This window comes from Pseudophryne corroboree, chromosome 11 (assembly GCF_028390025.1).
Source record: "Pseudophryne corroboree isolate aPseCor3 chromosome 11, aPseCor3.hap2, whole genome shotgun sequence".
Taxonomy (NCBI): Eukaryota; Metazoa; Chordata; class Amphibia; order Anura; family Myobatrachidae; genus Pseudophryne; species Pseudophryne corroboree.
Window position 1 is genome coordinate 36,739,846 of NC_086454.1, and position 27,747 is coordinate 36,767,592.

At 49.7% G+C, this 27,747-nt stretch overlaps 1 protein-coding gene across 2 annotated transcripts in view; it reads right to left on the reverse strand.

The window, feature by feature from the left end:
* INSC (INSC spindle orientation adaptor protein) overlaps positions 1-27,747 on the reverse strand; it is a 587,592-nt gene that overhangs the window by 516,192 nt on the left and 43,653 nt on the right. The window contains exon 1 of one of the 2 annotated variants that reach the window (XM_063946475.1): positions 18,424-18,603. The exons of the other annotated variant lie outside the window; for it this stretch is intronic. The gene's annotated coding sequence lies outside the window, so the exon portion shown is untranslated. Of the gene's footprint in view, positions 1-18,423; positions 18,604-27,747 lie in introns of those variants that run through there. 2 annotated transcript variants of the gene reach the window in all.

The window sequence follows — 27,747 nt, forward strand, 5'->3', positions numbered from 1 at the left end:
GCAACGGAGCAAGAATGCATGCTTGTCATTCGGATGTGGCATGCGGAGCGGGCATCACAGGCCGTGGTACCCCGGGAGCCGTTGTCAGCTGTTGTACACAGATCAGGACGTATTCAGTTTGCCAAGTTTGCAGACAGTGATGGGGACATTGATGGACATTTACAAGTTTTTGAAAGGACTTGCAAACTACACGATCTACCCAAGTCGGAGTGGGTGAGACACCTTGTGCCCACTCTGCATGGAGAGGCCTTGGAGGCCTATCGAGGCGTGGCGACGGAGGACTGTGGGAACTACGACGAAGTCGCGAAGGCCCTCCTCCAGCGATTCTTCATCACTCCAGAGTCTTACAGGAAGAAGTTCAGAGACTTGCCCAAGAATCCTAGCAGCACCCATGAGCAGTTCGCCACCCAGCTGCGGCAGTACGTGGTGAAGTGGGTGAAGGATTCGGAAGCCACTACATGGGACGCACTGATCGACCTGATCTGCAGGGAGCAGTTCTACCGCCGGTGTGCCCAAGAAGTGAAGGAGTGGGTGCTAGATCGGGAGCCACCCAGTTTAAAGATGGCTGCCCAGTTAGCAGACAAATATGTGGCAATTCGGCCACAGGGGCAGAAGCGCCCAGCCAGCAGCCAGCTCCAACAGACTGTACCACCAAGGGGCCCCCCCTCTTCAGCTCATCACCCCCAAAGACAAGCATCTTCCAACCCGGGTGCTCTTGGCCAGCAACCGCACCGCAGCGTCCCTGCAACTGATTAGAGATCATCGGTGCCACGACTGGAGAAGAAGTGCTACGGCTGTGGGAAAATCGGACATCAGAGGATGAACTGTCCTGCATCCCAAGCACCCCAGACTCGTGCCCCAAATCCGAGTGCTGGAGCCCGGCTCGCTTGTTTGACGAGAGGAGATGAGCCTACAGAGACTGTTCCCCCTCCAGTCAGTCTGATGGAGTGTGGCGAGAGACAGGTGCACTCTGCGGAGAGAGTCACCTGCATGGCCAAACAGCCCCTACACAACATGTGGAGGCACCTGCAGCCAGTCCACGTGGGACCCCTGCAGGGAGAAGGCCTAAGAGACTCTGGGGCCTCAATCACTGTGGTGAGCCCCCACCTTATAGATCCTGCTGCAGTATTGCAGGGTCGCACTGCCACGGTCACCCTGGCAGAAGGAACAGAAAAAGCGGTTCCCATGGCAAGAGTCTACCTGGACTGGGGAGCTGGACCAGAGTTGCGAGAAGTTGCCGTCATGGATGGTCTCCCAACTGATGTGGTCCTAGGAAATGATCTGGGTGGTGGGATCGTCACTATGTTTGTTGGCGCCATTCCCCGGAGTCAAGTTCCAAAACCACCGTTGACATCAGCTACTCCAGCACAGCCCAGCCCAGAGGAAAAGACTACAGCTGCTAGACAACTGCCAGCACAGCCAACCACAGCATCAACCAGCCCAGAGGAAGAGATCACAGCGGCTAGATCAGTACATCGACCCCGCATGCCTTTTGCCTCTGGTATGCCTACGTCCCCTAGCAACGCAGAGGATGTCGGTTCCAGCTCGTTTGATCCTGTGGGGGTGCCCAATGATGCTCCTGACCCAAGTGGTTTGCCAACTCCGGCGGTGAGTATGAGAAACCACACTGACTTTTCCATGACTGACCCCTACCAGACTGACCCTAGTAGTCCCCACCTAGATCCCCCTGTAGAGTGTCCCAATTTAGGAGAGATTGAGGGCCACAGGCAGGAGTTTAGGGAGGCTCAACTCTCTGACCCAACCCCGAAAGGCATGAGGCGCCACTCTGGCAGCGGCCTTGACAGGGTTGGGGCGGGGAGGTTGACCTGGCGGGAAGGGTTAAGGTACAGGGTAGCCAGGAAAGTGGGAGGGGATAGACCAGATAGGGAATGTGTCCAACTGGTCCCCCCAGGGAACTTTCCTGTGCAACCGGTGTCGGTTGCCAGCGAAACCCCTTTGGACAGTAACCCGGAGACAGACCGTACCCTGAAGTGCCTGACACAGAGCTTACCCTGGTCTGGAATGTCGGATGACGCCCAGACCACATGTAAGGCTGGTGCCATGCGTTGGCAGCCGGGGCACTCCAGCGGTTGTGTTGTCTCTGGGCCTCTGCCCATAGGAGAACCCTTGCAGCAAGTTGCTGTGGACATAGCAGGTCCCTTGCCTGTGCACAGTAGATCGGGGAAGACACGCAGCCTCCCTGTAGTGGATGCCACACAGGATCCAGAGGCTGGTGGTCTGGCCGCCATCACTGTGGCACAGGTAGCGGACGAGGAGGGAAGAGTAGGCCTAGGTGACAGGGTATGTTTCCCGAGTCATAGGTCGACAGAGGAGGATTGGAGGGCAGGTCTGACGGTTAGGGCAGACAGTTGCCAGTTAGGTATGACGGAGGTGCAGTGCCTGGGGCACCATGTGGGAGGAGACAGGGGAAGGCCCAACCCAGAGGGGGTGGAGGCAACCAGAGGCTGTCCCCGGCCCACATCACCCAGACCGGTACTGACCTTAGAACCTGTAAGGCCCCACGGACATGTTGTCATTGACTTTAGTCCTGTAGTGAACCCCTTGACAGAGATGGCTAGGAAGGGCATTCCCAAGTCAGTGGACTTTGCACCCGCTTGCGAGTTGGCATTCCAGTCATTAAAGGAGGCTCGGGTACCCGCTCCAGTGCTGATGGCGCACATTCTTGACCAGGACTGTGTGTTACGAACTACTGCGCCACTGCACGGACTGTGAGCAGTACCGAGCCAGAAAGAGCCATATGGGCAGGAGCACTCTGTGGCCTGGTTGAGCAGTATACTGCTATTGTGGGAGGTGAGGTATGCCACAGTTGGGACACCTTGGGTGGCACTTGGTAGGAACCGGCCCCCCACCGTGGTGACTTACCACCTACCTGTTAGGTGGCTGCAACCTACCTTGGGGGAATTGGACAGACTTTTGTGGTGGAGCCTTGAACTTGGACTTCAGGTGGACTATTTGAACATTGTGCACCCACGAAGAGAGGCCCACTACACTATGGATGAACTGTCTAGGCCAGAGCCTACACATCCCAGGTAGCGTCCCCTTCACCCCAACGGACTGCGGGACCAGGACCCAAATCGTTGGGACATGGGTCCCTGGTTGACCCGCTTGAATGGGGGGGGAGGAATGTGGCCGGAGAGACTGGCCAGCCACACGTGTAATGGCGTCTGCGGCACTGAAGGGGTTGACCCTCGTGCCCGGCGCCATGTTACGGACTGTTTGGAAGTTTGTTTAATGCTGTGTTTTACTTTTGACATGTCATATGTAGTGCTCTGTGCACAATTGCAGGAATGCATGTTTAACTGTATTTTATATTCAAGATGTGGTCATCTGTATATTTAAAGAGGAAAATGCACTTACTCTTATAGATGTCTGAATAATCATGTCTTATCCTCTGGGAATGGGACAGGGCCCTTAGCATGCCACTTCCTAGCAGAGAGGTGTGAAGGACAATACCTTTTGATGTGTAAGTTCCTTAGAGAGAGATGCTAATCACTGGGTTTATGGGCTTGGAACTTGTTTCATGTACCTGATTTAATTGACATACGAACGACCTATGCAGGAAGGAAGACTGTTTGTATTGTAGCCTTCCTGTTGTAATCTCACACACTGGGTTTGCCTGGAGATGTGAATGAGACAGAAACATTGGCCCTCATTCCGAGTTGTTCGCTCGGTATTTTTCATCGCATCGCAGTGAAAATCCGCTTAGTACGCATGCGCAATGTTCGCACTGCGACTGCGCCAAGTAACTTTACTATGAAGAAAGTATTTTTACTCACGGCTTTTTCTTCGCTCCGGCGATCGTAATGTGATTGACAGGAAATGGGTGTTACTGGGCGGAAACACGGCGTTTCAGGGGCGTGTGGCTGAAAACGCTACCGTTTCCGGAAAAAACGCAGGAGTGGCCGGAGAAACGGTGGGAGTGCCTGGGCGAACGCTGGGTGTGTTTGTGACGTCAACCAGGAACGACAAGCACTGAAATGATCGCACAGGCAGAGTAAGTCTGGAGCTACTCTGAAACTGCTAAGTAGTTAGTAATCGCAATATTGCGAATACATCGGTCGCAATTTTAAGAAGCTAAGATTCACTCCCAGTAGGTGTAGGCTTAGCGTGTGTAACTCTGCTAAATTCGCCTTGCGACCGATCAACTCGGAATGAGGGCCCTTGTGTTTTGAAGCTATGTGATAAATTTATCAATAGTGAATGTTAATCTGATACCAAACTTTGTCTGGGTGACAGGAAGGAGGATATTGTTTTATTGCACTTATATCCTTGTAAAATGTGATTTATTGGTATTTTGTAAAATAACCTGATTGGTTGGAGAAGACAGGGAGGGCTTACCTCCCTGTGATACTGTGTGGAAAACTGACATAAAAAGGAGACCTGCGTGCCTCCAGAGTGTATTGTAACATCTTATTCTGCTGAAACATCTTGATTGTATGCTGTTGCCCCTAGCAATAGGGAGGAGCCTTTTTAAAGGTTATCATTGAGCAATAAACATCTTTGCCTCAAGAAGACTGCTTCATCTTGTGACCAACGGGGTTAGGCCAAACCTAGCCCTGTCCTCCGGCTGTCCAGGGAAGCACCTAGCGTCTCCAAGCTCCGCCTTCCGCCAGCTACCGGTAGAGGCCTAGCAAGTGGCTAGTGGGGATTCGTCAGCACCACACAGGGGTGGTAAGGCAGTGCGTCGGCACATACAGAGCAGAACCGTGGTTCCAAACGCCACGGCAGGTTAGGAGTTTGGTGGTGGCAGCAAGAACCCGCCCACAGCGCAGTGGGTGGAGTCAGTAACAGGCGGTTACTGACGGTAAGCGGGAATCCCCTATGTGGTCAGGCCTCGTGCGGCTTGACCTTCCATTCTGTGCGCAGTCGACGGGACGCGGCAAGCGGCGAGTGCTTCCGTACGGTACCGTCCTGTCACAAGTAGTGCCTGACACATCACACCAGTAGTGCCCCGCACATAACACCAGTAGTGGCCGACACATCACACCAGTAGTGCCCCGCACATCACACCAGTAGTGCCCGACACATCACACCAGTAGTGGCCGACACATTACACCAGTAGTGGCCGACACATTACACCAGTAGTGGCCGACACATCACACCAGTAGTGGCCGACACATAACACCAGTAGTGCCCCGCACATCACACCAGTAGTGCCCCACACATCACATCAGTAGTGCCCCGCACATCACACCAGTAGTGCCTGACACCTCACACCAGTAGTGCCTGACACCTCACACCAGTAGTGCCCCGCACATCACACCAGTAGTGGCCGACACATCACACCAGTAGTGCCCCGCACATCACACCATTAGTGCCCCGCACATCACATCAGTAGTGCCCCGCACATCACACCAGTAGTGGCCGACACATCACACCAGTAGTGCACCGCACATCACACCAGTAGTGCCTGACACATCACACCAGTAGTGGCTGACACATCACACCAGTAGTGCCCGGCACATCACACTAGTAGTGGCCGACACATCACACCAGTAGTACCCGACACATCACACCAGTAGTGGCCGACACATCACACCAGTAGTGCCTGACACATCACACCAGTAGTGGCCGACACATCACACCAGTAGTGCCCAACACATCACACCAGTAGTGCCTGACACATCACACCAGTAGTGCCCCGCACATCACACCAGTAGTGGCCGACACATCACACCAGTAGTGGCCAACACATCACACCGGTAGTGCCCGACACCTCACACCGGTAGTGGGCGACACATCACACCAGTAGTGCCCGACACATCACACCAGTAGTGCCCCGCACATCACACCAGTAGTGCCCCGCACATCACACCAGTAGTGGCCGACACATCACACCAGTAGTGCCCGACACATCACACCAGTTGTGGCCGACACATCACACCAGTAGTGGTCGACACATCACACCAGTAGTGGCCGACACATCACACCAGTAGTGCCCCGCACATCACACCAGTACTTGACCTGTTGACCTAGTACATGTCGACCTAATGGCATTGTTGACCTTCAGTGGTCAACCTAATGAGTGTCGACCTAAGTTGTGTCGACCTAACGACCATAACCCGTAAAGAATCGTTTCACCTTCTTTTCTTTTTGTAAAAGTGTTTCCATCCAATCCATCTTAAAGATAAAGTTGAGTTTGGATAGGAACAGAGGTATTCGAGGAGTGTACTATCCAGCCAACCCTGGAGTATAGTTTTTCTTCCCGTTGCATTCAGTGTGAGTAGAAGTTTTTTGCCCTCGGGAGTAATTAGTTGAGCAGCTTTATGAGACATTGTCAAAATGGGGTTGAGGTAAAAAAACTGCGCTGTATAGACTTTAGCTGGCCTAGGAGTGGTCACAGGGCTCCCCAGTTGAGCCCAAAAATAGAAATGGATATATGCAATACGGAAAGAGGACTACTCCTGATTGGCCCTTGTCAAATAACACCCACATAAAACATTATTATTGAGCCATGATTGGTAGGAAATAAGGCATGTGTCTAGTGTTATGTAAAAACAATCTCTGTTTTAATTTAAACAAACACTTAAAATCAAAACACATATAAAATGGAAGTAGATAACACAGAGAATCCTACCAAGATGGTGACCGGAGCAGCAGGTGTTATATGCAAGGTATACCCGGGAAAGATACCCTGCATAAGGCTCCGGAAGGCGAGATTTTCCCTGTGGTATAAACTAAGTCCAAAAACGTCCTTGGAAGTCCAGAGCACTGGTAGGCAGACACAAACGCGTTTCGGGACATCAAAGTCCCTTTTTCAAGGTACTACCTACCAATCATGGCTCAATCATAATGTTTAATGTGGGTGTTATTTGACAAGCGCCAATCAGGAGTAGTCCTCTTTCCATATTGCATATATCCAGCTTTATGAGACATATTTTTTATTTTCATAACATATTCCTAGTTCTAATCTCATTTCAGAAAACTCCTTGCCAATGGCGTCAGAAGGCGGGTGCTGGAGGTGCGGCCCGCACCCGGGTGTCCCTCTTGGAAGGGGTGACACCAAAGTGCCAGCTCTTCTGTAGTGACAGGAGCCGAGTGCTGCAGCACTCTGCTCCTGTCACAGATAAGAGCCGGCACTGCACGCTGAGCAGTCTCCGGGGGCAGCCAGCATCTTCAGGGAAGCTGAACATGCCCCCGGAGCGAAGGAGAAAAGATCTGTGAGACCATGCCCCTTTTAAATTAGGCCACACCCCCTTTCAGGCACCTACGGCTCCAGTGATAATACAGAGTGTACACCCGGTGACGCCTCTGCTCCTTGCAATGCAACAGATGGCACCAGACAGGACAGTCCTGTATGCCACTTGGGCAGAGAAGTGGCTGGAAATGGAGGTAAGAATATTTGGAGACCCGGGGTAAAGATATGGATGAGTGGAAACAGGGAGTTTGTATTCACAATACAAGTTCCAGCCTGTCATGCAGCGCCCGTCAGCCAACACTAGTGCACCATCCTCCTAACCATCTCACCGAGGGTTCCATTATTTCATTGTTTATTAAATGTAAGGCTGGCGGAGGCTGAACAGATCATTTTAATAAACATTTGGCAATCTAAGGCAGCCTAACAATACTCTCAGGCACGCCAGCCTTCTGGAAAATGGCAGCATTGCCAGTGCAGGCTTGGCACACTCAGTGCGGGAGGGAACACAGTCAGTGCACTGGCATTTTTAAAATGAAAACACAGTAAATGAGAGTGGCTTCATCACACAGGGGGCTTACATGTTAGGCACGCGGCTTCATCACACAGGGGGCTTACATGTCAGGCACGCGGCTTCATCACACAGGGGGCTTACATGTTAGGTACGCGGCTTCATCACACAGGGGGGGGCTTACATGTCAGGCACGCGGCTTCATCACACAGGGGGCTTACATGTTAGGCACGCGGCTTCATCACACAGGGGGCTTACATGTCAGGTACGCGGCTTCATCACACAGGGGGGGATTACATGTCAGGCACGCGGCTTCATCACACAGGGGGCTTACATGTCAGGCACGCGGCTTCATCACACAGGGGGGGATTACATGTCAGGCACGCGGCTTCATCACACAGGGGGGGATTACGTGTCAGGCACGCGGCTTCATCACACAGGGGGGGATTACGTGTCAGGCACGCGGCTTCATCACACAGGGGGCTTACATGTCAGGCACGCGGCTTCATCACACAGGGGGGGATTACATGTCAGGCACGCGGCTTCATCACACAGGGGGGGATTACGTGTCAGGCACGCGGCTTCATCACACAGGGGGGGATTACATGTCAGGCACGCGGCTTCATCACACAGGGGGCTTACATGTCAGGCACGCGGCTTCATCACACAGGGGGGGATTACATGTCAGGCACGCGGCTTCATCACACAGGGGGGGATTACATGTCAGGCACGCGGCTTCATCACACAGGGGGGGATTACGTGTCAGGCACGCGGCTTCATCACACAGGGGGCTTACATGTCAGGCACGCGGCTTCATCACACAGGGGGGGATTACATGTCAGGCACGCGGCTTCATCACACAGGGGGGGATTACGTGTCAGGCACGCGGCTTCATCACACAGGGGGCTTACATGTCAGGCACGCGGCTTCATCACACGGGGGGGATTACGTGTCAGGCACGCGGCTTCATCACACAGGGGGCTTACATGTCAGGCACGCGGCTTCATCACACAGGGGGGGATTACGTGTCAGGCACGCGGCTTCATCACACAGGGGGGGCTTACATGTCAGGCACGCGGCTTCATCACACAGGGGGGATTACATGTCAGGCACGCGGCTTCATCACACAGGGGGGGCTTACGTGTCAGGCACGCGGCTTCATCACACAGGGGGGGCTTACGTGTCAGGCACGCGGCTTCATCACACAGGGGGGGATTACATGTCAGGCACGCGGCTTCATCACACAGGGGGGCTTACGTGTCAGGCACGCGGCTTCATCACACAGGGGGGGCTTACGTGTCAGGCACGCGGCTTCATCACACAGGGGGGGCTTACGTGTCAGGCACGCGGCTTCATCACACAGGGGGGGATTACGTGTCAGGCACACGGCTTCATCACACAGGGGGGGCTTACGTGTCAGGCACGCGGCTTCATCACACAGGGGGGGCTTACGTGTCAGGCACGCGGCTTCATCACACAGGTGGAGCTTACGTGTCAGGCACGCGGCTTCATCACAAAGGGGGCTTACATGTCAGGCACGCGGCTTCATCACACGGGGGGGGGGGATTACATGTTAGGCACCAACAGGCACTTGTTCGCCATTCCAGGAAACCGGGAAATACGGCAACTGCAACAAGTGTTTAGCTGCCACTGTAACCTGGTTATTAGCAAATGCCCAGGCTTACACTGAGCAGCAGCTGTATACTCTCATAGGGTGACAGACAGGAGGTCCCTCCGGTTACTCAGGACGTCCGGTTAAATCACGCAATGAAGCAGCATTCAAGAACGCAGCTACTGATATTGGAAACACCCAGAAACTGAAGCAGACACTCCCCCCATATTCTGGGGTGCTTTTTGTCACCTCTTTCCCCCCTCACACACACACACACATACGCACACAAGTCAGCAGTATTTCAGTCATGCTGCAGAATTTGGGGCACTACAAGCGACATTGCAGCCTTGGATCTACACATAAACAGTGCAAATTCTACGCAAATCTCTGAATTAGGGGGTCATTCTGAGTTGATCGCTAGCTGCATTCGTTCACTGTGCAGCAATGAGGCAAAAAAAATTGCACTTCTGCGCATGCGTATGTGGCGCAATGTGCACACGCAAAGTACTTTTACAAAGAACGATGTAGTTTCACATAAGGTCTAGCGAAGCTTTTCAGTCGCACTGGTTGCCGCAGAGTGATTGACATGAAGTGGGCGTTTCTGGGTGGCAACTGACCGTTGTCAGGGAGTGTGCGGAAAAACGCAGGCGTGGCTGGGCGAACGCAGGGCGTGTTTGTGACGTCAAAACAGGAACTGAACAGTCTGAGGTGATCGCAAGCGCTGAGTAGGTTTTGAGCTACTCTAAAACTGCACAAAAATCTTTGCTGCCGCTCTGCGATCCTTTCGTTCGCACTTCTGCTAAGCTAAAATACACTCCCAGTGGGCGGCGGCATAGCGTTTGCACGGCTGCTAAAAATTGCTAGCGAGCGATCAACTCGGAATGACCACCATGGCCCAGTGTTATATACCGGGTATGAAATATGCATGATTGGGGGGGGAGGAAGGATTCCGAATCTGATATTCCCATCAGTCTTCAACAGATGAGGGGGAAAAAGTACATTATTATTGTGCTGTATAATAAAGTGTTATGAATAATTCTTGTGTTCTGTAATATACAATGTACCAAATCAAGGCCAGAGTAAGGGCCACATAGTGGAGGGCTGGGCCCGTAGTGCCAACCACTTGATTGATAATCTGGCCATTGTGCAACATGTTTTAAGCTAGCTACACACGAACACGATACAAGAATTGGTCTGATTTGCCAATAATCCGGTGATCGGACGGTTTTATTGTGTAGTGCTCAGCTTCGATTATTTGATCATTTTGACTTGCCGAAAGATATCAGCCAATAGGACCATACATTCTGCAGTGTGTGTGCATCTTGATAATCTTCCCAACTTCCTTTTAGTATTTGCTGGCGATATCGATAATTCACAGGACTGTCTAACTGTCCCATCCATGGTCCGCAGTCAATGTCGGACTGGGGCATGTAGGGCCCACCGGGGGAATGCAGTGGTAGGGGCCCATGTTTAGGGGTGTGGCCAGTCCGCAGAGGGGGTGTGGCTTGCCACCTCATTCATTGGTTTGGCTAACCATTAGAGCAGAGATTTTCAACCTTTTACAACTCGCGGCACACTGAACAAGATCTACATATTGCCAAGGCACACTCAGATATAATGGTGATGCATGGTGCAGTTGCATGTCGTAGGTTGTCATGTCGCAGCTTCTCTATAGGTAACGCCTGAGCCACATCTGAGAAAACCAGAAGAGCCCAACACTGCCCGGGCCCAAAATTAGAACTGGCTCTGCAACCACTAAACCCACCAGTATTGATCGTTCCAGGGCCTCAGTAGCGGCAAAACACTGACGGGCCTGGCTGTGCTTCTATGGCGGCACACCTATAGACTGCTCAGGGCACACTAGTGTGCCACGGCACAGTGGTTGAAAAACACTGCATTAGAGAGTGCAACGTCTGGGCCCCTTCATAAATATATACAGTAAATTCAGATGCTGCATGCATGATAATGTACCAGATTAATAACAGCAATGCACTGTAGAAATACACCATAGTCCAGTATAAGGTAACATATGTATAATGTATAATGCACTGTAGAAATACACCATAGTCCAGTATAAGGTAACATATGTACAATGTATAATAATGCACTGTAGAGAATACACCATAGTCCAGCATAAGGTAACATATGTATAATGTATAATAATGCACTGTAGAAAATACACCATAGTCCAGTATAAGGTAACATATGTATAATGTATAATGCACTGTAGAGAATACACCATAGTCCAGTATAAGGTAACATATGTATAATGTATAATAATGCACTGTAGAGAATACACCATAGTCCAGTATAAGGTAACATATGTATAATGTATAATTCAAGTGCACAGTCTGGAACTTGATCCTTAGAGCAGGAGGTGGGTCCCCAGGCAGTGGGGCCCACCGGTGGTTTCCCCTGTACCCTTGTGGGCCAGTCCGAGCCTGGCCGCAGTGTCCCGCGGGGTAAAAGGGGGGGTGGGGGGGAGGGACAGTTGGGAAGTTCCTGTCAATGCGCACGGCATCTATTCAGTGGAGACAGAGGGAGAGGGGGCATGCAGGCAGCTCACAGAGTGCCCCCTCAGTGACGAAAACAGGGGCGTGGCTCTTGATCGTGGGCTCTCCCACAAAGCCACCCCCCCTTTTCCATAGACCACACCCCTTTTAAGACGGCCGCACACAGATGTCCCTCCATCGGTTTCAAGTGTTGGGAGGTATGCGATTGTCGGTCTGACCAAATAGGGGGCGATTCAATTGTTTAATAAGCGCCCGCCACTAGAGGATTTCAATTCTGCTGTATGGGCGCGCATTCTGCCGGCGCCTACATTACTGCTCACAGTCTCTGAGTCGGCGAGCAAAAATATCCAAAAAAGTGTTCTGCTATGGCACCTAAGATCAGCGCAATAACACAATGGTCGCTCAAACAATTGCATACTGCCCCATCTAAAGTAACAGGGGAAATGTAAGTATAAAAACCCATTAAACAATTGCATCGCCCCCATAGTGTGTAGCTAGCTTTACAATTAAGAATTCACCAACAGAATCACTACCAGAAAGAAAGAAAAGGAAAAACAAATATTTCCTTTCAACGAGTTTGCCTCATTGTTTTCGTCTAATTGTTTTATTCATTTTCCTGCATCGTTACTCGGATGATAAACAGCACCAGTGTTAGGACAGTGCTATTTAGTGTGACATGAAATAACTTGCCTTGAATGCATCTTAATCAAACAGCGATTTCCATTCCAAGTCAAAGCACTACCCAGTATATCACGTGGGAAGTCTGCAATGTATCTTCTCTCTATCCTTATCTTGCATCTTTAATTTGACTTGATAATTACAAGTAAATGTCTAGCTCTGAGCACATAATAACATGTTATTTAAATTGCTCACCCATATTCCACAGCGATTCCGAGAATATTTTAGTCCTTGATCCAGTGGAGCTTTCCATATATATTCCCTATTGCATGGACATGCATGCACATTTGGGTTCATTTTTTGGTGCACAAGCCAGTTAGTCTACCAGTTTGTTCTTGGATTGTTGAAGGAAACCGAAGAAAACCCAAAGGACACATGAGCAAACACAGTAAGAACATACAGCCGTACAGCACTGTGACGCTCTAATAACACAGTGACAGGCTTGGGCATATGCAGACCCTTTTATAGAGCCAAGTAAACAACATACAACTGCAGTCTAATCAGCCTGACCTTTAAGTCTGGTGACTCAGACATGTGATATTGTTGTGGCCATTGAGTCATGCACAATAACACAACATAGTTATGCCTTTTAAATAGTTGCCCCTTTAAAACATCTGACAGGCTCTCCGGGAACTCACCGATGACTGCACAGCACAGGCTATTACATTTACTTCATAGTATAGCCACACATAATATTTCAACCTAAAAAGCAAATCAAAATGATCAATCTGTATTTAAACACAATCTGATTTTGCCTCGACTTCCTTCGTTCAGAAATAAGAATTGAAATAATTAAATAAATAATTATTGCGCTTGGTAAACTGACAGGAAAATATGTATACAAAAATAAAAATATTCTATATGACTGTGTTTGTATTTACTCGCTTAATACACACAAGAGCCTCGATTAGAGGTAACAAAATATTGACTACATTTCTTAAGAGAGTACATATTATATACACACACACACATCAGGATGTTAGCAGTAATAGTTGTTGTTTATCGGACACAATTGTAACAACTACAGAAATGTAGCAATAAACATAGAATAAAACTAGCCGTGAAGAAATGTAAATAGTAAAATACCGGTATCACCCCAAATTAGACAAATAACAATGGCCCTCATTCCGAGTTGATCGCTTGCTAGCTGCTCTTAGCAGCAGTGCAAACGCTAAGCTGTCGCCCTTTGGGAGTGTATCTTAGTTTAGCAGAAGTGCTAACGAAAGATTAGCAGAACTGCACAGGAAAAATGTCATGCCGTTTCTGAGCAGCTCCAGACCTGCTCCTATCTTGCGATCACTGCAAACTGTTTAGTTCCTGATTTGACGTCACAAACATGCCCTGCGTTCAGCCAGCCACTTCTGCGTTTTTCCCTGGCACGCCTGCGTTTTTTAGCACACTCCCTGAAAACGCTGAGTTGCCGCCCAGAAACACCCACTTCCTGTCAATCACACTACGAACACTCGAGCGACTAAAAAACGTTGCTCGAGCTTCTGTAAAACTACAACGTTTTGAGTGAAAGTACTTAGCGCATGTGCGCTGCGTACCATGCGCATGCGCAGATTTGCCGCTTTTTCACTTGATCGCTGCGTTGCTAAAAAAGGCAGCGAGCGATCATATTGAGGGCCAATATGTTAAAAAGTCACAAGATTGTCAGAATTATCATATAGCGACACTACAATGCCGCAGTATGGTAGATAACTGAATAACTCCAGCCATTCATAAGGCGCCAACAACACTTGAGATAGACTGACAATGAAGTTAATAGTTGTAGGGTTACCGATAGCAATGGTGCAGTCCCGTAATAAAATAAACGTATTCAATTTGAAGAGGATATTTACAACTCGCCTGACACTGGCGTCCCAGTGCAGTATCACTTCCCAGTAGTATTTACCCAAGCAAATGGGAATGGTAAGAAGGTAACGTATATAGTCACGCGATAGTTACCCCTCTGAACAGACGCTCAACATGACTGTGGCATTCACCGTCACCGCTGGCACTATGGTTGGTGCAGATAGAAATCCAGGCAGGCCGGACTGTTGATGCTCCAATTACTGACGGAGGTGAATTACCGTACAGAAGAACCACTGATAGCAATACTTGGTCACTCCTGTTCAGACCAGTTTCCAATAGGGGATGACGTTAACGCGTTTCACCCTGTCAGTTCTCTGGACTTTCTCTAGGCTATTCTTTTTAAAGCTATTTGAAATAATGAAAATATCTTCAACACAAGCAAAGATCATCTTTATAATATTAAAAAAGTAACTATGTCAGAAGATACCTATAAAACCCATATGTAGCCCGGCTATACAAGGAGGGGATCCGGACTGAAAGTCGACAGTAACTAGGTCGACAATGTCTAGGTCGACCACCATTGGTCGACAGTAACTAGGTCGACAGGGTCTTTAGGTCGACATGTTCTAGGTCGACAGGTCAAAAGGTCGACATGAGTTTTTCAAAAAAATTTTCTTTTTTTGAACATTTTCATACTTAACGATCCACATGGACTACGATTGGAATGGTAATCTGTGCCGAGTGAAGCGGTAGCGGAGCGAAGGCACCATGCCCGAAGCATGCGAGGGGACGCGGTGCACTAATTGGGGTTCCCAGTCACTCTACGAAGAAAACGACACCAAAATAACATTAAAAACTCATGTCGACCTTTTGACCTGTCGACCTAGGACATGTCGACCTAAAGAGCCTGTCGACCTAGAAACCCTGTCGACCTAGTTACTGTCGACCAATAGTGGTCGACCTAGACATTGTCGACCTAGTTACTGTCGACTTTCAATACCATACCCACAAGGAGATGCGAGATCCGCAGAAATGCATTTGGCTCCAAAGGCCCCACTGATTTATCTGCATAATGCTGTATGCAGACATTGAGAGAGATTTAGCAAAGCTTGGAGAGATAAAGGATTCTATTTACTAAGCCTTGGATGGAGATAAAGTACCAACGAACCAGCTCCTAACTGTCATTTTTCAAACCCAACCTGTAACATGACAGTTAGGAGCTGATTGGCTGGTCCTTTATCTCTGTCCATTTTATCTCTCTCCAAGGCTTAGTAAATAGACCCCTATGTACTGTACCAACCAATCAGCTATTAACTGCCATTTTTCTAGCACAGCCTGTAAACTGTCAGTTGGAAGCTGTTTGGTTGGTACTTTATCTCTCTCCGCATTATCAGACTCCTAGCTTTGATAAATCTCCCCCATTGTACGTACTCAATAAGAAATGAGTGTATGTATTAATAAAAACTTCAGACACCTGTTGGGAACATGGATAAAATCCGGTGTAATATCGGAGTAAAATAAAAATGTGAGAGAGTGGATATATTGTCTGCACTAGGTGGACATATTTGTTATAAATATGGACTAACCAGATACCTACAGATAAGTGAGAGTTTGATAGAATGAAGCTGAAATCCCACAAATCCAGTCAAGGGCCTCTAACTGAAGCAAAACTGGGGATACACAGAGGACAGGGGCGTAACTCCCAGAGACAATGGAGGCACCTGCCTCCGGGCTCCACACTCTTAAGGGGCACCTGCATGTACAGCAGCACCTGTGTGATTCACAGCGGGTTCCAAGTGTGACCGCTGCTCTTCCAACGGAGCTCTGCGGCGCATCCGCTGCTGCTGCAGGGTTAATCAGCTGTCCCAGGAGCCCTGCTAACACCTGCAGTAGGGGACAGGACGGCTCCTGCTTTGAACCACACAGTCTGCGCTGCAGCAAGCGACGGTGTACCTTCCGCTGCTGCTGGACTGTGAGATGGGATCCAGCGATGAATGCTCATTCTGCATGCTGCAGACGGCTGAATCTCATGAGTCTAAGCCTGATCCACCGGCCGTTGTCACACAGCGTCGCTGGAACCCTGCCAATTCACTGCGGGCTCCGGTCCCCGTAGTCTGGCTGAGAGTGCTACACACACACATTCACACACACAATATTTGTTTTCCCTTTTTTTAAAGGGGGGGAGGGGGGTACACTTAACTCCAACTTTCCTCCGGGCGACTAGGATGAATTTTACGCCCCTGACAGAGGTGACACATGGCCTCATTCAGACCCTGTCACTGACGGACAATAATCTCAAAAAGATGATTTTCGCCCATCTGCACATGTGCCATGGCCGCAGTAGGAAGGATGTGTTCGCATCATGATTGACAGATGATGGGCGCCCGGGGGCGCGATGCGGGTTGGGACATCGCCTGTATTTCATGCGATCAGAAACATGGCAGCGTAGCTAGGGGTCAACCTCTATTTGAGGTTTTTGTGATGAAATCGCAATTGAATTGCGACTGCATCGTGAGGCGGCGCCTCACTTATGCTGGGCGGCCTTGCCCTGTGCTGGGTGGCCCCCAGCATGTGATGGTCGTCATATATTTTACTAAAATAGCAAAATCTGCGACCACCTCTGAATACCCCCCACAGATTGCAGTCAGGGCCGGTTCCGGGGCTTCTTGCGCCCCGGGCGGCATTAGGGGGTGTGGCTTCATACAGGGGGCGTGGTCCATTACGCCCCCTGTACTGTAGTAGGATGTGAGGTGCGCGATGACGTCAACGCGCACCGCACATCATTACAGTAAAGGTCCTCTCCACGACGGGAAACTAGACGCGTAGCGCCTAGTTTCCCTTCACAACGGGCAGCCGACGAAGGGAAACTAGACGCGTAGCGTCTAGTTACCTTCACAGCGGGCAGCGAGGGGCACAGCAGCAGCGGATCTTGCCATGGTGCGGCGCCCTCCGAATGGTGCCGGCGCCCTCTGGAAGGCGGCGCCCCGGGCAAAAGTGCTGCTTGCCCGTGGCAAGATCCGCTACTGATTGCAGTCATTTATCACAGATGAAAATTATCAACAGAACTATCAAAAAATTGGGGCAGATGTATTAAGCCTGGAGACGGCATAAGGAAGTGATAAACCAGTGATATGTGCAAGGTGATAAACACATCAGTCAATCAGCTCCTAACTGTTAATTTACATATTGGAACTGATTGCCTGGTGCGTTATCACATTGCAGATATCACTGGTTTATCACTCCCTCATGCCTTCTCCAGGTTAATACATCTGTCCCATTGTACTGTAATAGAATGGTTCAAGAAATGTGCTCGCTGAGTTTTGTGACCCTCTATTTACTAACCAATGAAATGCAGCATTCAGCAAACTTTCAACTAGTGAGAACGCTGAATTTTTTTTGTCGCACGACAACATTTACGCTGGAAAAAACTGCGTGCATTGAATGATTTCCGCTGAATATAACCATGTGCAAGATTCCAAACGCCACTGATTAAATAAAAAACATGGGCGCAGAATATACCAATGTGACAGAAACTTTATCCATTGCATAGAAGGACGCTTGCAATGGCATGGAAGCAGCCAGAAAACCCTGGGCCCAGAGGCTAGCACTCCTACTGTCACTCACCTCCGCAGTCCCCATTCTTACGACTAACAGAAAGGGAATCGTTTTATTCTTCTCTGATGGTAACCTTACAACGCCTTATCAATGTAACATTTCTTCCCATGGCAAATATCTAATAATGTGGTGATTATTTAAAAATACAAATGTAAAATACATTTAAAAAAAAAATTTAATAAAAAAAAAATTATATTAATACATAAAAAGGACATACAGTTATTAATTCATACCTCCCAACATGACCCTCTCCAGGAGGGACAGAATGCTCTGCTCCTGGACTTCCCTCTTAGTGTGTGATTGCCATCACCTGTACTGAAACACCTTTCTTATCCATTAACCTGTTCAACACAGGTGTCGGCAATCATGAATTAAGAGAAAATCCAGGAGTAGAGCATTGTGTCCCTCCTGGAGAGGGTCATGTTGGGAGGTATGTTAATTTGCCACTGAAACCTATGGTAAAAAGCCTGGACACCCCAACCCTACAAATTACCTGATTTAGCTACAGTCAACCCAATAACTATATAGACCATGTAACACTCACCGGGGGGGTCCAGAGCTGATAGACGGATGGTAGAACCTGTCATAACAGCGGAACTGATGAATGTGTCGGTGTATGAGAACTCTAAGTGTAACAATGTAACAAGCCTGGAATGAGCGAGATGGTGACGTCACCAGATGCTTGATCTGTGTACATTAAACATTTACTAGGAGTCAGGTGTAACAGAATAGCCGGCTGTTCAGAGTCACTGGGGCTTCTCCTGGAGACCCTCCCCAAACAAGCACAGATACACACACAGACACACACACAAGGACACACAGACACACACACACACACGTCACTGATACAATATCAAATATCAACTACGACTGACAGCACAGGGATAATAGCGCTTTTCAAAGCCTCCATATCTTTAACAGTTTTGGTCGTTGAATTCAGAGGGGCAGAGCATTAAATACAAAACTAAAATAGCCCTGTCACACCAGCAGTAGGGTTACAGCACAATATACCCCGTACACTATGGCCCTCATTCCAAGTTGATCGCTAGCTGCCGTTGTTCGCAGCGTGGCGATCAGACACAAAACTGGCACTTCTGCACATGCGTATGGTGCGCGGTGCGCATGCGCGACGTACTTTCACAAAAGCCGATGCAGTTTCACACAAGGTCTAGCGACGCTTTTCAGTCGCACTGTTGACCGCAGAGTGATTGACAGGAATGGGGCGTTTCTGGGAGGTAACCGACCGTTTTCCGGGAGTGTTCTGAAAAACGCAGGCGTGTCAGATACAAACGCAGGCGTGCCTGGGGAAACGGGGGAATAGCTGGCCGGACGCAGGGCGTGTTTGTGACAAAACAGGAACTAAATAGTCTGAAGTGACCGCAAGGTAGGAGCAGATCTGGAGCTACTCAGAAACTGCTTGAAAAATTTTTTGCACTGTTCTGCGATCCTTTCGTTCGCATTTCTGCTAAGCTAAGATACACTCCCTGAGGGCGGCGGCTTAGCGTTTGCACGACTGCTAAAAGCAGCTAGCGAGCGATCAACTCGGAATGAGGGCCATTATTATATACTGTGCAACCAACACCTTCTGTATGGAAGGTTACTTTAAGTCTGCAAATCCTGTGGTGAGAATCAGAACTATGGGCCTAATTCAGATCTGATCGCAGCAGCAAATTTGTTAGCAAATGGGCAAAACCATGGGGGTCATTCCAACCTGATCGCACGCTGCCGTTGTTTTTGCAGCGCTTCGATCAAGTCAGAACTGCGCATGCATATGCACCGCAATGCGCTGATGCGTTGTACGGATACAAAGTGGATCGTTGCTGTGCGATGGGTTTTACAAAGAATCCATTCGCACAGCCGATTGCAAGGAGATTGACAGGAAGAGGGCGTTTATGGGTGTCAACTGACCGTTTTCTGGGAGTGTTTGGAAAAACGCAGGCGTGTCCAAGCGTTTGCAGGGTGGGTGTCTGACGTCATTTCCAGGACCGGACAGGCTGAAGTGATCGCAGCGGCTGAGTAAGTTCTGACCTACTCAGAAACTGCACAAACTATTTTTGTACCGCTTGGCTGCACATGCGATCGCACACTTGCACAGCTAATATACATTCCCCAGTGGGCGGTGACTATGCGTTCGCACGGCTGTAAAAAGTAGCTAGTAAGTGGTCAACTCAGAATGACCCCCTATATTGTTTCTGTGCAGGGTAAATACTGGCTGCTTTATTTTTACACTGCAATTTAGAATTCAGTTTGAACACACCCCACCCAAATCTAACTCTCTCTGCACATGTTATATCTGCCCCCCCTGCACTGCACATACTGACCCGTTCGCTCGCTGCTTTTTGTCGCAGCCGAGAAAACGGGTCCCTACTACGCATGTGTCGACGCAGTAGTGCGCCGGCGCATGCCAGACGGCTGAAGGCCGTAGCAGGGATGCGATCGCCTCTGTCTGATTGACAGGCAGAGGCGATCGCTGGGCGGGAGGGGGCGGAACGGCGTCATTTGGCTGCCATTTCGTGGGTTTGGTCTGGCCAATGAAGGCGTGGCTGGACCAAACGGGGGTGGGCCGCAGCGGCTGCGTGATGTCACACGCAGCCGCTGCGGGCCAGGGAGCGGTGAGTAGTGATGCCTTTGCACTTCTGCAAGGGGGCCTGCACTGACAAGCAGGGCGGACTAGCCCTGTGCTGGGCGTCCCCCCGCATGTCAGGGAAGAAGATCGTAGCTGTGCTAAATTTAGCACAGCTACGATCAACTCGGAATGACCCCCATTGTGCGGTGTGAAAGGGTCACTGTAGAAATCCCGGGTCGCCTGACCCGGTAATTTAACTCGGTTTATGAGAAGGGTTATTCCTGGGTTGAATACCGGATCAGTGGCAGTGTGATCGGGTTGCCGGGTCAATGCGACCGGGACACGTTCACTACATAGGGATAGGCGGCACGCATCTGCAGCTCCGCGTCCGCCCCCGATGACGATGCAGTCCCCGCCCCCCGGATAGCATATTGCTGGGTCGGGATGGCAGCTTGTAGAATCCAGTGCCGGACTCCATCCGGTAAGGACCCATTTCCAATTCCCAGGTGGCAGCCGGCATTGGCGATGTGAAAGGGGTCCAAAGTCCTGTTCTTAAGTCCGACAACCAGAGATAACTGCATGTGTGATATCAGACAGACAAGATGTTTTTGATGCAAAAGTATAAATTGCTTCCCACCAACATTACACTGTATATCACACCTGCACCAATTGTGCCCAATACCTTCAGACTACTTCCTATAATATATATATATGTATATATATATAAAATGTATATATTATATATACATATATATATATATATATATATATATATAGAGCAATGTAGAATGGCACTCTAGGTATGATAATTCAACTGCCGGGGTGCCTTCCAAATAATCCAAATACATACTCAATGTCCACATACACAGACTATGCCGCACTCCATCGGACTTAGGGGGTCATTCCGACCCGATTGCTCGCTACAGTTTGTCGCAGCGCACCGATCGGGTCAGAACTGCGCATGCACCAGTGCCGCAGTGCGCCGGCACATGGCAGCCGTCGTTGCCTAGCGATCGCCTCTGAAACGCCGCCGTTTAGGGGGAGCGCTCCAGCCAACGCAGGCGTGGCCGGACCGCTGGTGGGGCGGGCCGCGTCGGCTGCATGACGTCACACGCAGCCGCTGCGGGCCGGGGAGCGATGAGTAGCTCCATGCCAGCACGCTCAAGCTGCGCTGGTCGGGAGCTACTCTTGAAGTGCAAAGGCATCGCTGCTGTGCGATGCATTTGCACCTCTGCGGGGGGGCGGTGGCACTGACATGTGGGGCGGACTAGCCCTGTGCTGGGCGTCCCCCCGCATGTCAGTGTGAATGATCGTAGCTGTGCTAAATTTAGCACAACTACGATCAACTCGGAATGACCCCCTTAAACAGGTGAATATGTGTAGACACTGGATTAATATTTCCTTACTCATTTCCTTTTTATAAGGCTGTTTCCACACTTAGGGACCCCCCTGTATATATCTTAGTGATATACAGAATATCTACACCACACTGCACGTTTTTGAACACATGTAAATAGAAAATTATAAAAATAAACCAAATATTTCGCAGAATAAAAAGCATTGTTCTTATTGCACTTACAATAAAGGTGTTTGCTACAGTATTACAAATGCTGGTTGTAGTTCCAGCTTAATTAACAAGTGTTAAGGCCACACACCCAAACACGGATCTCTGCCCAGCTTATATAGGACTCTTAGGATGACTTGCTATAGAAGGGATCACAGATTTTTGGGCAGGACCTGTTTAAAACTCTACCTACTAACAGCTATGTGTATTTCACGCATATAGGGGGTCATTCCGAGTTGATCGCTCGCTAGCAACTTTTTGCAGCGCAGCAATCATCTCAACCGCAGCTAAACTGCGCATGCGTATGCGCAGGCGTGTCATATGAGTACAAAGCGGTTCATTGCTGAGCGATGGATTTAACGAAGAGTCCATTCGCACAGCTGAACGCACGGTGATTGACAGGAAGATGGCGTTTATGGGTGTCAACTGACCGTTTTCAGGGAGTGGTTGGAAAAACGCAGGCGTGTCCAGGCGTTTGCAGGGCGGGTGTCTGACGTCAAATCCGGACCAGACACGCTGAAATGATCGCAAGGGCTGGGTAAGTCCAGAGCTACTTAGAAACTGCACAAAAATGTTTTCGGCCCGCTTGGCAGCACAGGCGTTCGCACACTTGCAAAGCGAAAATACCCTCTCCCATAGGCGGCGATTATTTGATCACAAGCCAGCAAAAAGTTGCTAGCGAGCCATCAACTCGGAACGACCCCCATGGCGTATAAGCTGCAATACATGCCAGGTCATTAAAGCCTTAATACAGCACATTAGGCCTGGCCAACCAATGACTCTCCAGCTGTTGTGAAACTACAAGTACCAGCATGCCCTGCCACAGTTTTTCTATTAGGAATGCTAAAACTGCAGCAGGGCATGCTGGGATGTGCAGTTTTACAACAGCTGGAGAGCCACAGGTTGGCCAGGCCTGCAGCACATACTATTGTAGTCACAATGATCCTGTATAATTGCATACCTCCCAACTGTCCCGATTTTCGTGGGACAGTCACATTTTTTTGGGTCTGTCCCGCTGTCCCTCCCGCGGTCCGCAGTGTCCCGCAGTGTAAGGGGGGGGGGGGGGGGGAGATGGGGTGGCCAGTTGGGAGGCTCTTGTCACTCACTGCTCTGCTGCACACAGCGTCTATTCCAGTGAGGCAGAGGGACTGGGGGCGTGGTCAGCAGCTCACAGAGAGATGGCCTTGCCCCCACTGTGACGAATTTATTAACATTATTTTTGCTAAAATAATGTGAAAAAGGGCGTTTTCTGTTTTCACACCCTTTTCACATTATTTTAGTATCACCTGAATGTATTAAAGGGCATTTGGAGCAGTTTTCATGAAAAACTGCTCCAAGCCCTTTAATTTTAGTTCTTTTTTTAGTAACCCACATCACATTCCCCATACTTACAGTATAATGCAAAATCATACTTACTTACTCTCCCGGATTCTGCGGGAGACACCCGGTTTTCGGGTAATCCTCCGCAGCCCCCGGAAGAGTGGGCACCCCTCCCGCATTCTGCCCACTTCCTAGTGAAGTGGACAGAATAGGGAGAATAACACGGCCAAATCACGGACCCGGCGGAGGGGCGGAGCCTAATGACACGCTTAAATGCTAATCGCTTCACTTTAGCCCCACCCCTACGCAAACTTTGCCCAATCACAGACTTTTCCCGGTGGGTAGGCGGGGCCTACTGATGCAATCAGCTTGGCCCCTCCCTCATCACCGCCCACCTGCTCCTCCTCTCCTGGCATCTCCCGGAGAGGAGATTTGAAATATCGGCAAATATGTGCAAAATGAGATACGACCGGATATACTACAATTTATTTTATTTTTTAAATACTGCAGTGAGCCCTGTGATCTCGCCAGCCTGAGCTGGCAAAATGGTCACAGGGCTCACTGCAGTATTTAAAAAAAATACGATGCGATGTACTCCCCAGGCATAGAAAGCTGTGCGGGGACCCGGCAGTGTGATCAGCTGTGATTTGTGGTTTGCTCAGGAGGGGGTGGGGCCAATATGACATAACTTGCATAAAACAGCATCATATTGGCCCCACCCCCTCAGGAGTGACTGGTGAAATTGCTGCACTGTCCTCACTGTAGTGCCCATTTCCTTGGTAATTGGGCAGAATGCGAGAGGACAGACTACTCTTCCGGTAGTGCGGGTGTCGGTAATGCAGAAATCAATGGGAATTTGCGCTATGTCCCCGCAGACCTGCACAGAAGACTTTGGCACAAGTGCAATGCAAGGACTGTGTAGAGTAGATAATAAGATTTTAAACCTACCGGTAAATCTTTTTCTCATAGTCCGTTGAGGATGCTGGGGACTCCGTAAGGACCATGGGGAATAGACGGGCTAAACAAGAGACATGGGCACTAAAGAAGAACTTTAGGTATGGGTGTGCACTGGCTCCTCCCTCTATGCCCCTCCTCCAGACCTCAGTTAGAGAAACTGTGCCCAGAGGAGACGTACAACACGAGGAAAGGATTTTGGAAATCCAAGGGCAAGATTCATACCAGCCACACCATTCACACCGTATAACATGGGATATACGAACCAGTCAACAGTATAAAACAAACCAGTATCAGTCCAAGACTGATCCAAACTGAAATATAGGCCCTCATTCCGAGTTGTTCGCTCATTGCCGAATTTAGCTATATTGCGATTAGTCGCTTACTGCGCATGTGCAATGTTCGCAGAGCGCATGCGCTTAGTTATTTTACTCAAAAGTTAGGTATTTTACTCACGGCATTACGAGGATTTTTCTTCGTTCTGGTGATCGGAGTGTGATTGACAGGAAGTGGGTGTTTCTGGGCGGAAACTGGCCGTTTTATGGGTGTGTGTGAAAAAACGCTACCATTTCTGGGAAAAAGGCGGGAGTGGCTGGAGAAACGGGGGAGTGCCTGGGCGAACGCTGGGTGTGTTTGTGACGTCAAACCAGGAACGAAACTGACTGAACTGATTGCAGTGGCAGCAGGGCCGGCTCTACCATTAGGCAGCTTTAGGCGGCTGCCTAGGGGCGCCAGCACCTGGAGGGCGCCACTGAATTCATTTCATCTAGCAAAAAACTGAAAGATGTCTCTGTATGCGGCCTCCTCTTTTTACACTGTGCTACCTGCTGCTGCAGGTCTAACCAGGTGCAGCCACCACTATCAGGCTGTACCACATAGTGCCTCAGCGCTTTCTCTGTGCCGACACGTGTAACATCAAGTCATGTGAAGGCACATAGGAGGGGGATGTAACTATGGCTCCCGAGAGGCGCACCCATGGCGGCTCCTCATAGCCATAATGCACCTCCTGCAGGAGGGTTGCAGGTTAGGGGGCACCAGGTTGATACTTTGCCTAGGGTGCAGAGAGACCTTGCACCGGCACTGAGTGGCAGAGTAAGTGTCGAGCTACTCAGAAACTGCTAAGAAATTTCTATTCGCAATTTTGCGAATCTTTCGTTCGCAATTCTGCTAAGCTAAGATTCACTCCCAGAGGGCGGCGGCTTAGCGTGTGCAATGCTGCTAAAAGCAGCTAGCGAGCGAACAACTCTGAATGAGGGCCCTAACCCTTATGTAAGCAACAACTATATACAAGTCTTGCAGGATGTTGTCCGCACTGGGACGGGCGCCCAGCATCCTCTACGGACTAGGAGAAAAAGATTTACCGGTAGGTTTAAAATCTTATTTTCTCTTACGTCCTAGAGGATGCTGGGGACTCCGTAAGGACCATGGGGATTATACCAAAGCTCCAAAACGGGCGGGAGAGTGCGGATGACTCTGCAGCACCGAATGAGCAAACATGAGGTCCTCCTCAGCCAAGGTATCAAACTTGTAGAATTTTGCAAAAGTGTTTGAACCTGACCAAGTCGCCGCTCGGCAAAGTTGTAATGCCGAGACGCCTCGGGCAGCCGCCCAAGAAGAGCCCACCTTCCTAGTGGAATGGGCCTTTACCGAATTCGGTAACGGCAATCCAGCCGTAGAATGAGCCTGCTGAATCGTGTTACAGATCCAGCGAGCAATAGTCTGCTTAGAAGCAGTAGCGCCAACTTTGTTGGCTGCATACAGGATAAACAGGGCCTCTGTTTTCCTAACCCGAGCCGTTCTGGCCACATAAATTTTCAATGCCCTGACCACATCCAGGGACTCAGAATCCTCCACGTCCCTTGTAGCCACGGGCACCACAATAGGTTGATTCATATGAAAAGAAGAAACCACCTTAGGCAAAAATTGAGGATGAGTCCGCAACTCAGCTCTATCCACATGGAAAATCAGATAAGGCAGTGGTTCTCAAACTCGGTCCTCAGGACCCCACACAGTGCGTGTTTTGCAGGTAACCCAGCAAGTGCACAGGTGTATTAATTACTCACTGACCCATTTTAAAAGGCCCACAGGTGGAGCTAATTATTTCAATTGCGATTCTGTGAGGAGACCTGCAAAACATGCACTGTGTGGGGTCCTGAGGACCGAGTCTGAGAACCTGTGAGATAAGGGCTTTTGTGAGACAAAGCCGCCAACTCCGACACTCGCCGCGCTGAAGCCAAGGCCAATAACATGACCACCTTCCAAGTGAGATACTTCAATTCAACTGTTTGAAGAGGTTCAAACCAGTGAGACTTAAGAAACCGTAACACCACTTTAAGGTCCCATTGTGCCACTGGAGGCACAAAAGGAGGCTGGATATGCAGCACCCCTTTCACGAAAGTCTGGACTACTGGAATAGAAGCCAATTCCTTTTGAAAGAAAATGGATAGGGCCGAAATCTGAACCTTAATGGAGCCTAACTTTAGGCCCAAATTCACTCCAGTTTGCAGGAAGTGGAGAAAACGGCCCAGATGGAATTCTTCCGGAGGAGCAGTCTTGGCTTCGCACCAAGACACATACTTCCTCCAGATACGGTGATAATGTTTCGATGTCACCTCCGTCCTAGCCTTTATCAGAGTAGGAATGACCTCATCTGGAATGCCCTTCTCCGCTGGATCCTGCGTTCAACCGCCATGCCGTCAAACGCAGTCGCGGTAAGTCCTGGAACAGACAGGGCCCTTGTTGTAACAGGTCTTCCCTGAGAGGAAGAGGCCACGGATCTTCTGTGAGCATTTCTTGCAGATCCGGATACCAGGCCCTTCGAGGCCAATCTGGAACAATGAGAATTGTCTGAATCCCTCTTCGTCTTATGATTCTCAGTATCTTTGAGATGAGAGGAAGAGGAGGGAACACATAGACCGACTGAAACACCCACGGTGTCACCAGTGCGTCCACTGCAACTGCCTGAGGGTCCCTTGACCTGGCGCAATATCTCGGTAGTTTCTTGTTGAGGCGTGAAGCCATCATGTCTATTTGAGGTAGTCCCCACTGACTTGCAATTTCTGCGAAGACTTCCTGATGAAGTCCCCACTCTCCTGGATGCAGATCGTGTCTACTTAGGAAGTCTGCTTCCCAGTTGTCCACTCCCGGAATGAAGACTGCTGTCAGAGCGCTTACATGACTCACCGCCCATCGAAGAATCTTTGAGGCTTCTGCCATTGCCACTCTGCTCCTTGTGCTGCCATGGCGGTTTACATGTGCCACTGCTGTGATTTTGTCCGACTGAATCAGAACCGGTAGACTTCGAAGTAAAGTCTCCGCTTGACGAAGGCCGTTGTATATGGCCCTTAATTCCAGTACTTTGATGTGTAGACAAGCCTCCTGGCTTGACCACAGACCTTGGAAGTATCTTCCCTGTGTGACTGCTCCCCATCCTCGGAGGCTCGCGTCCGTGGTTACCAGAACCC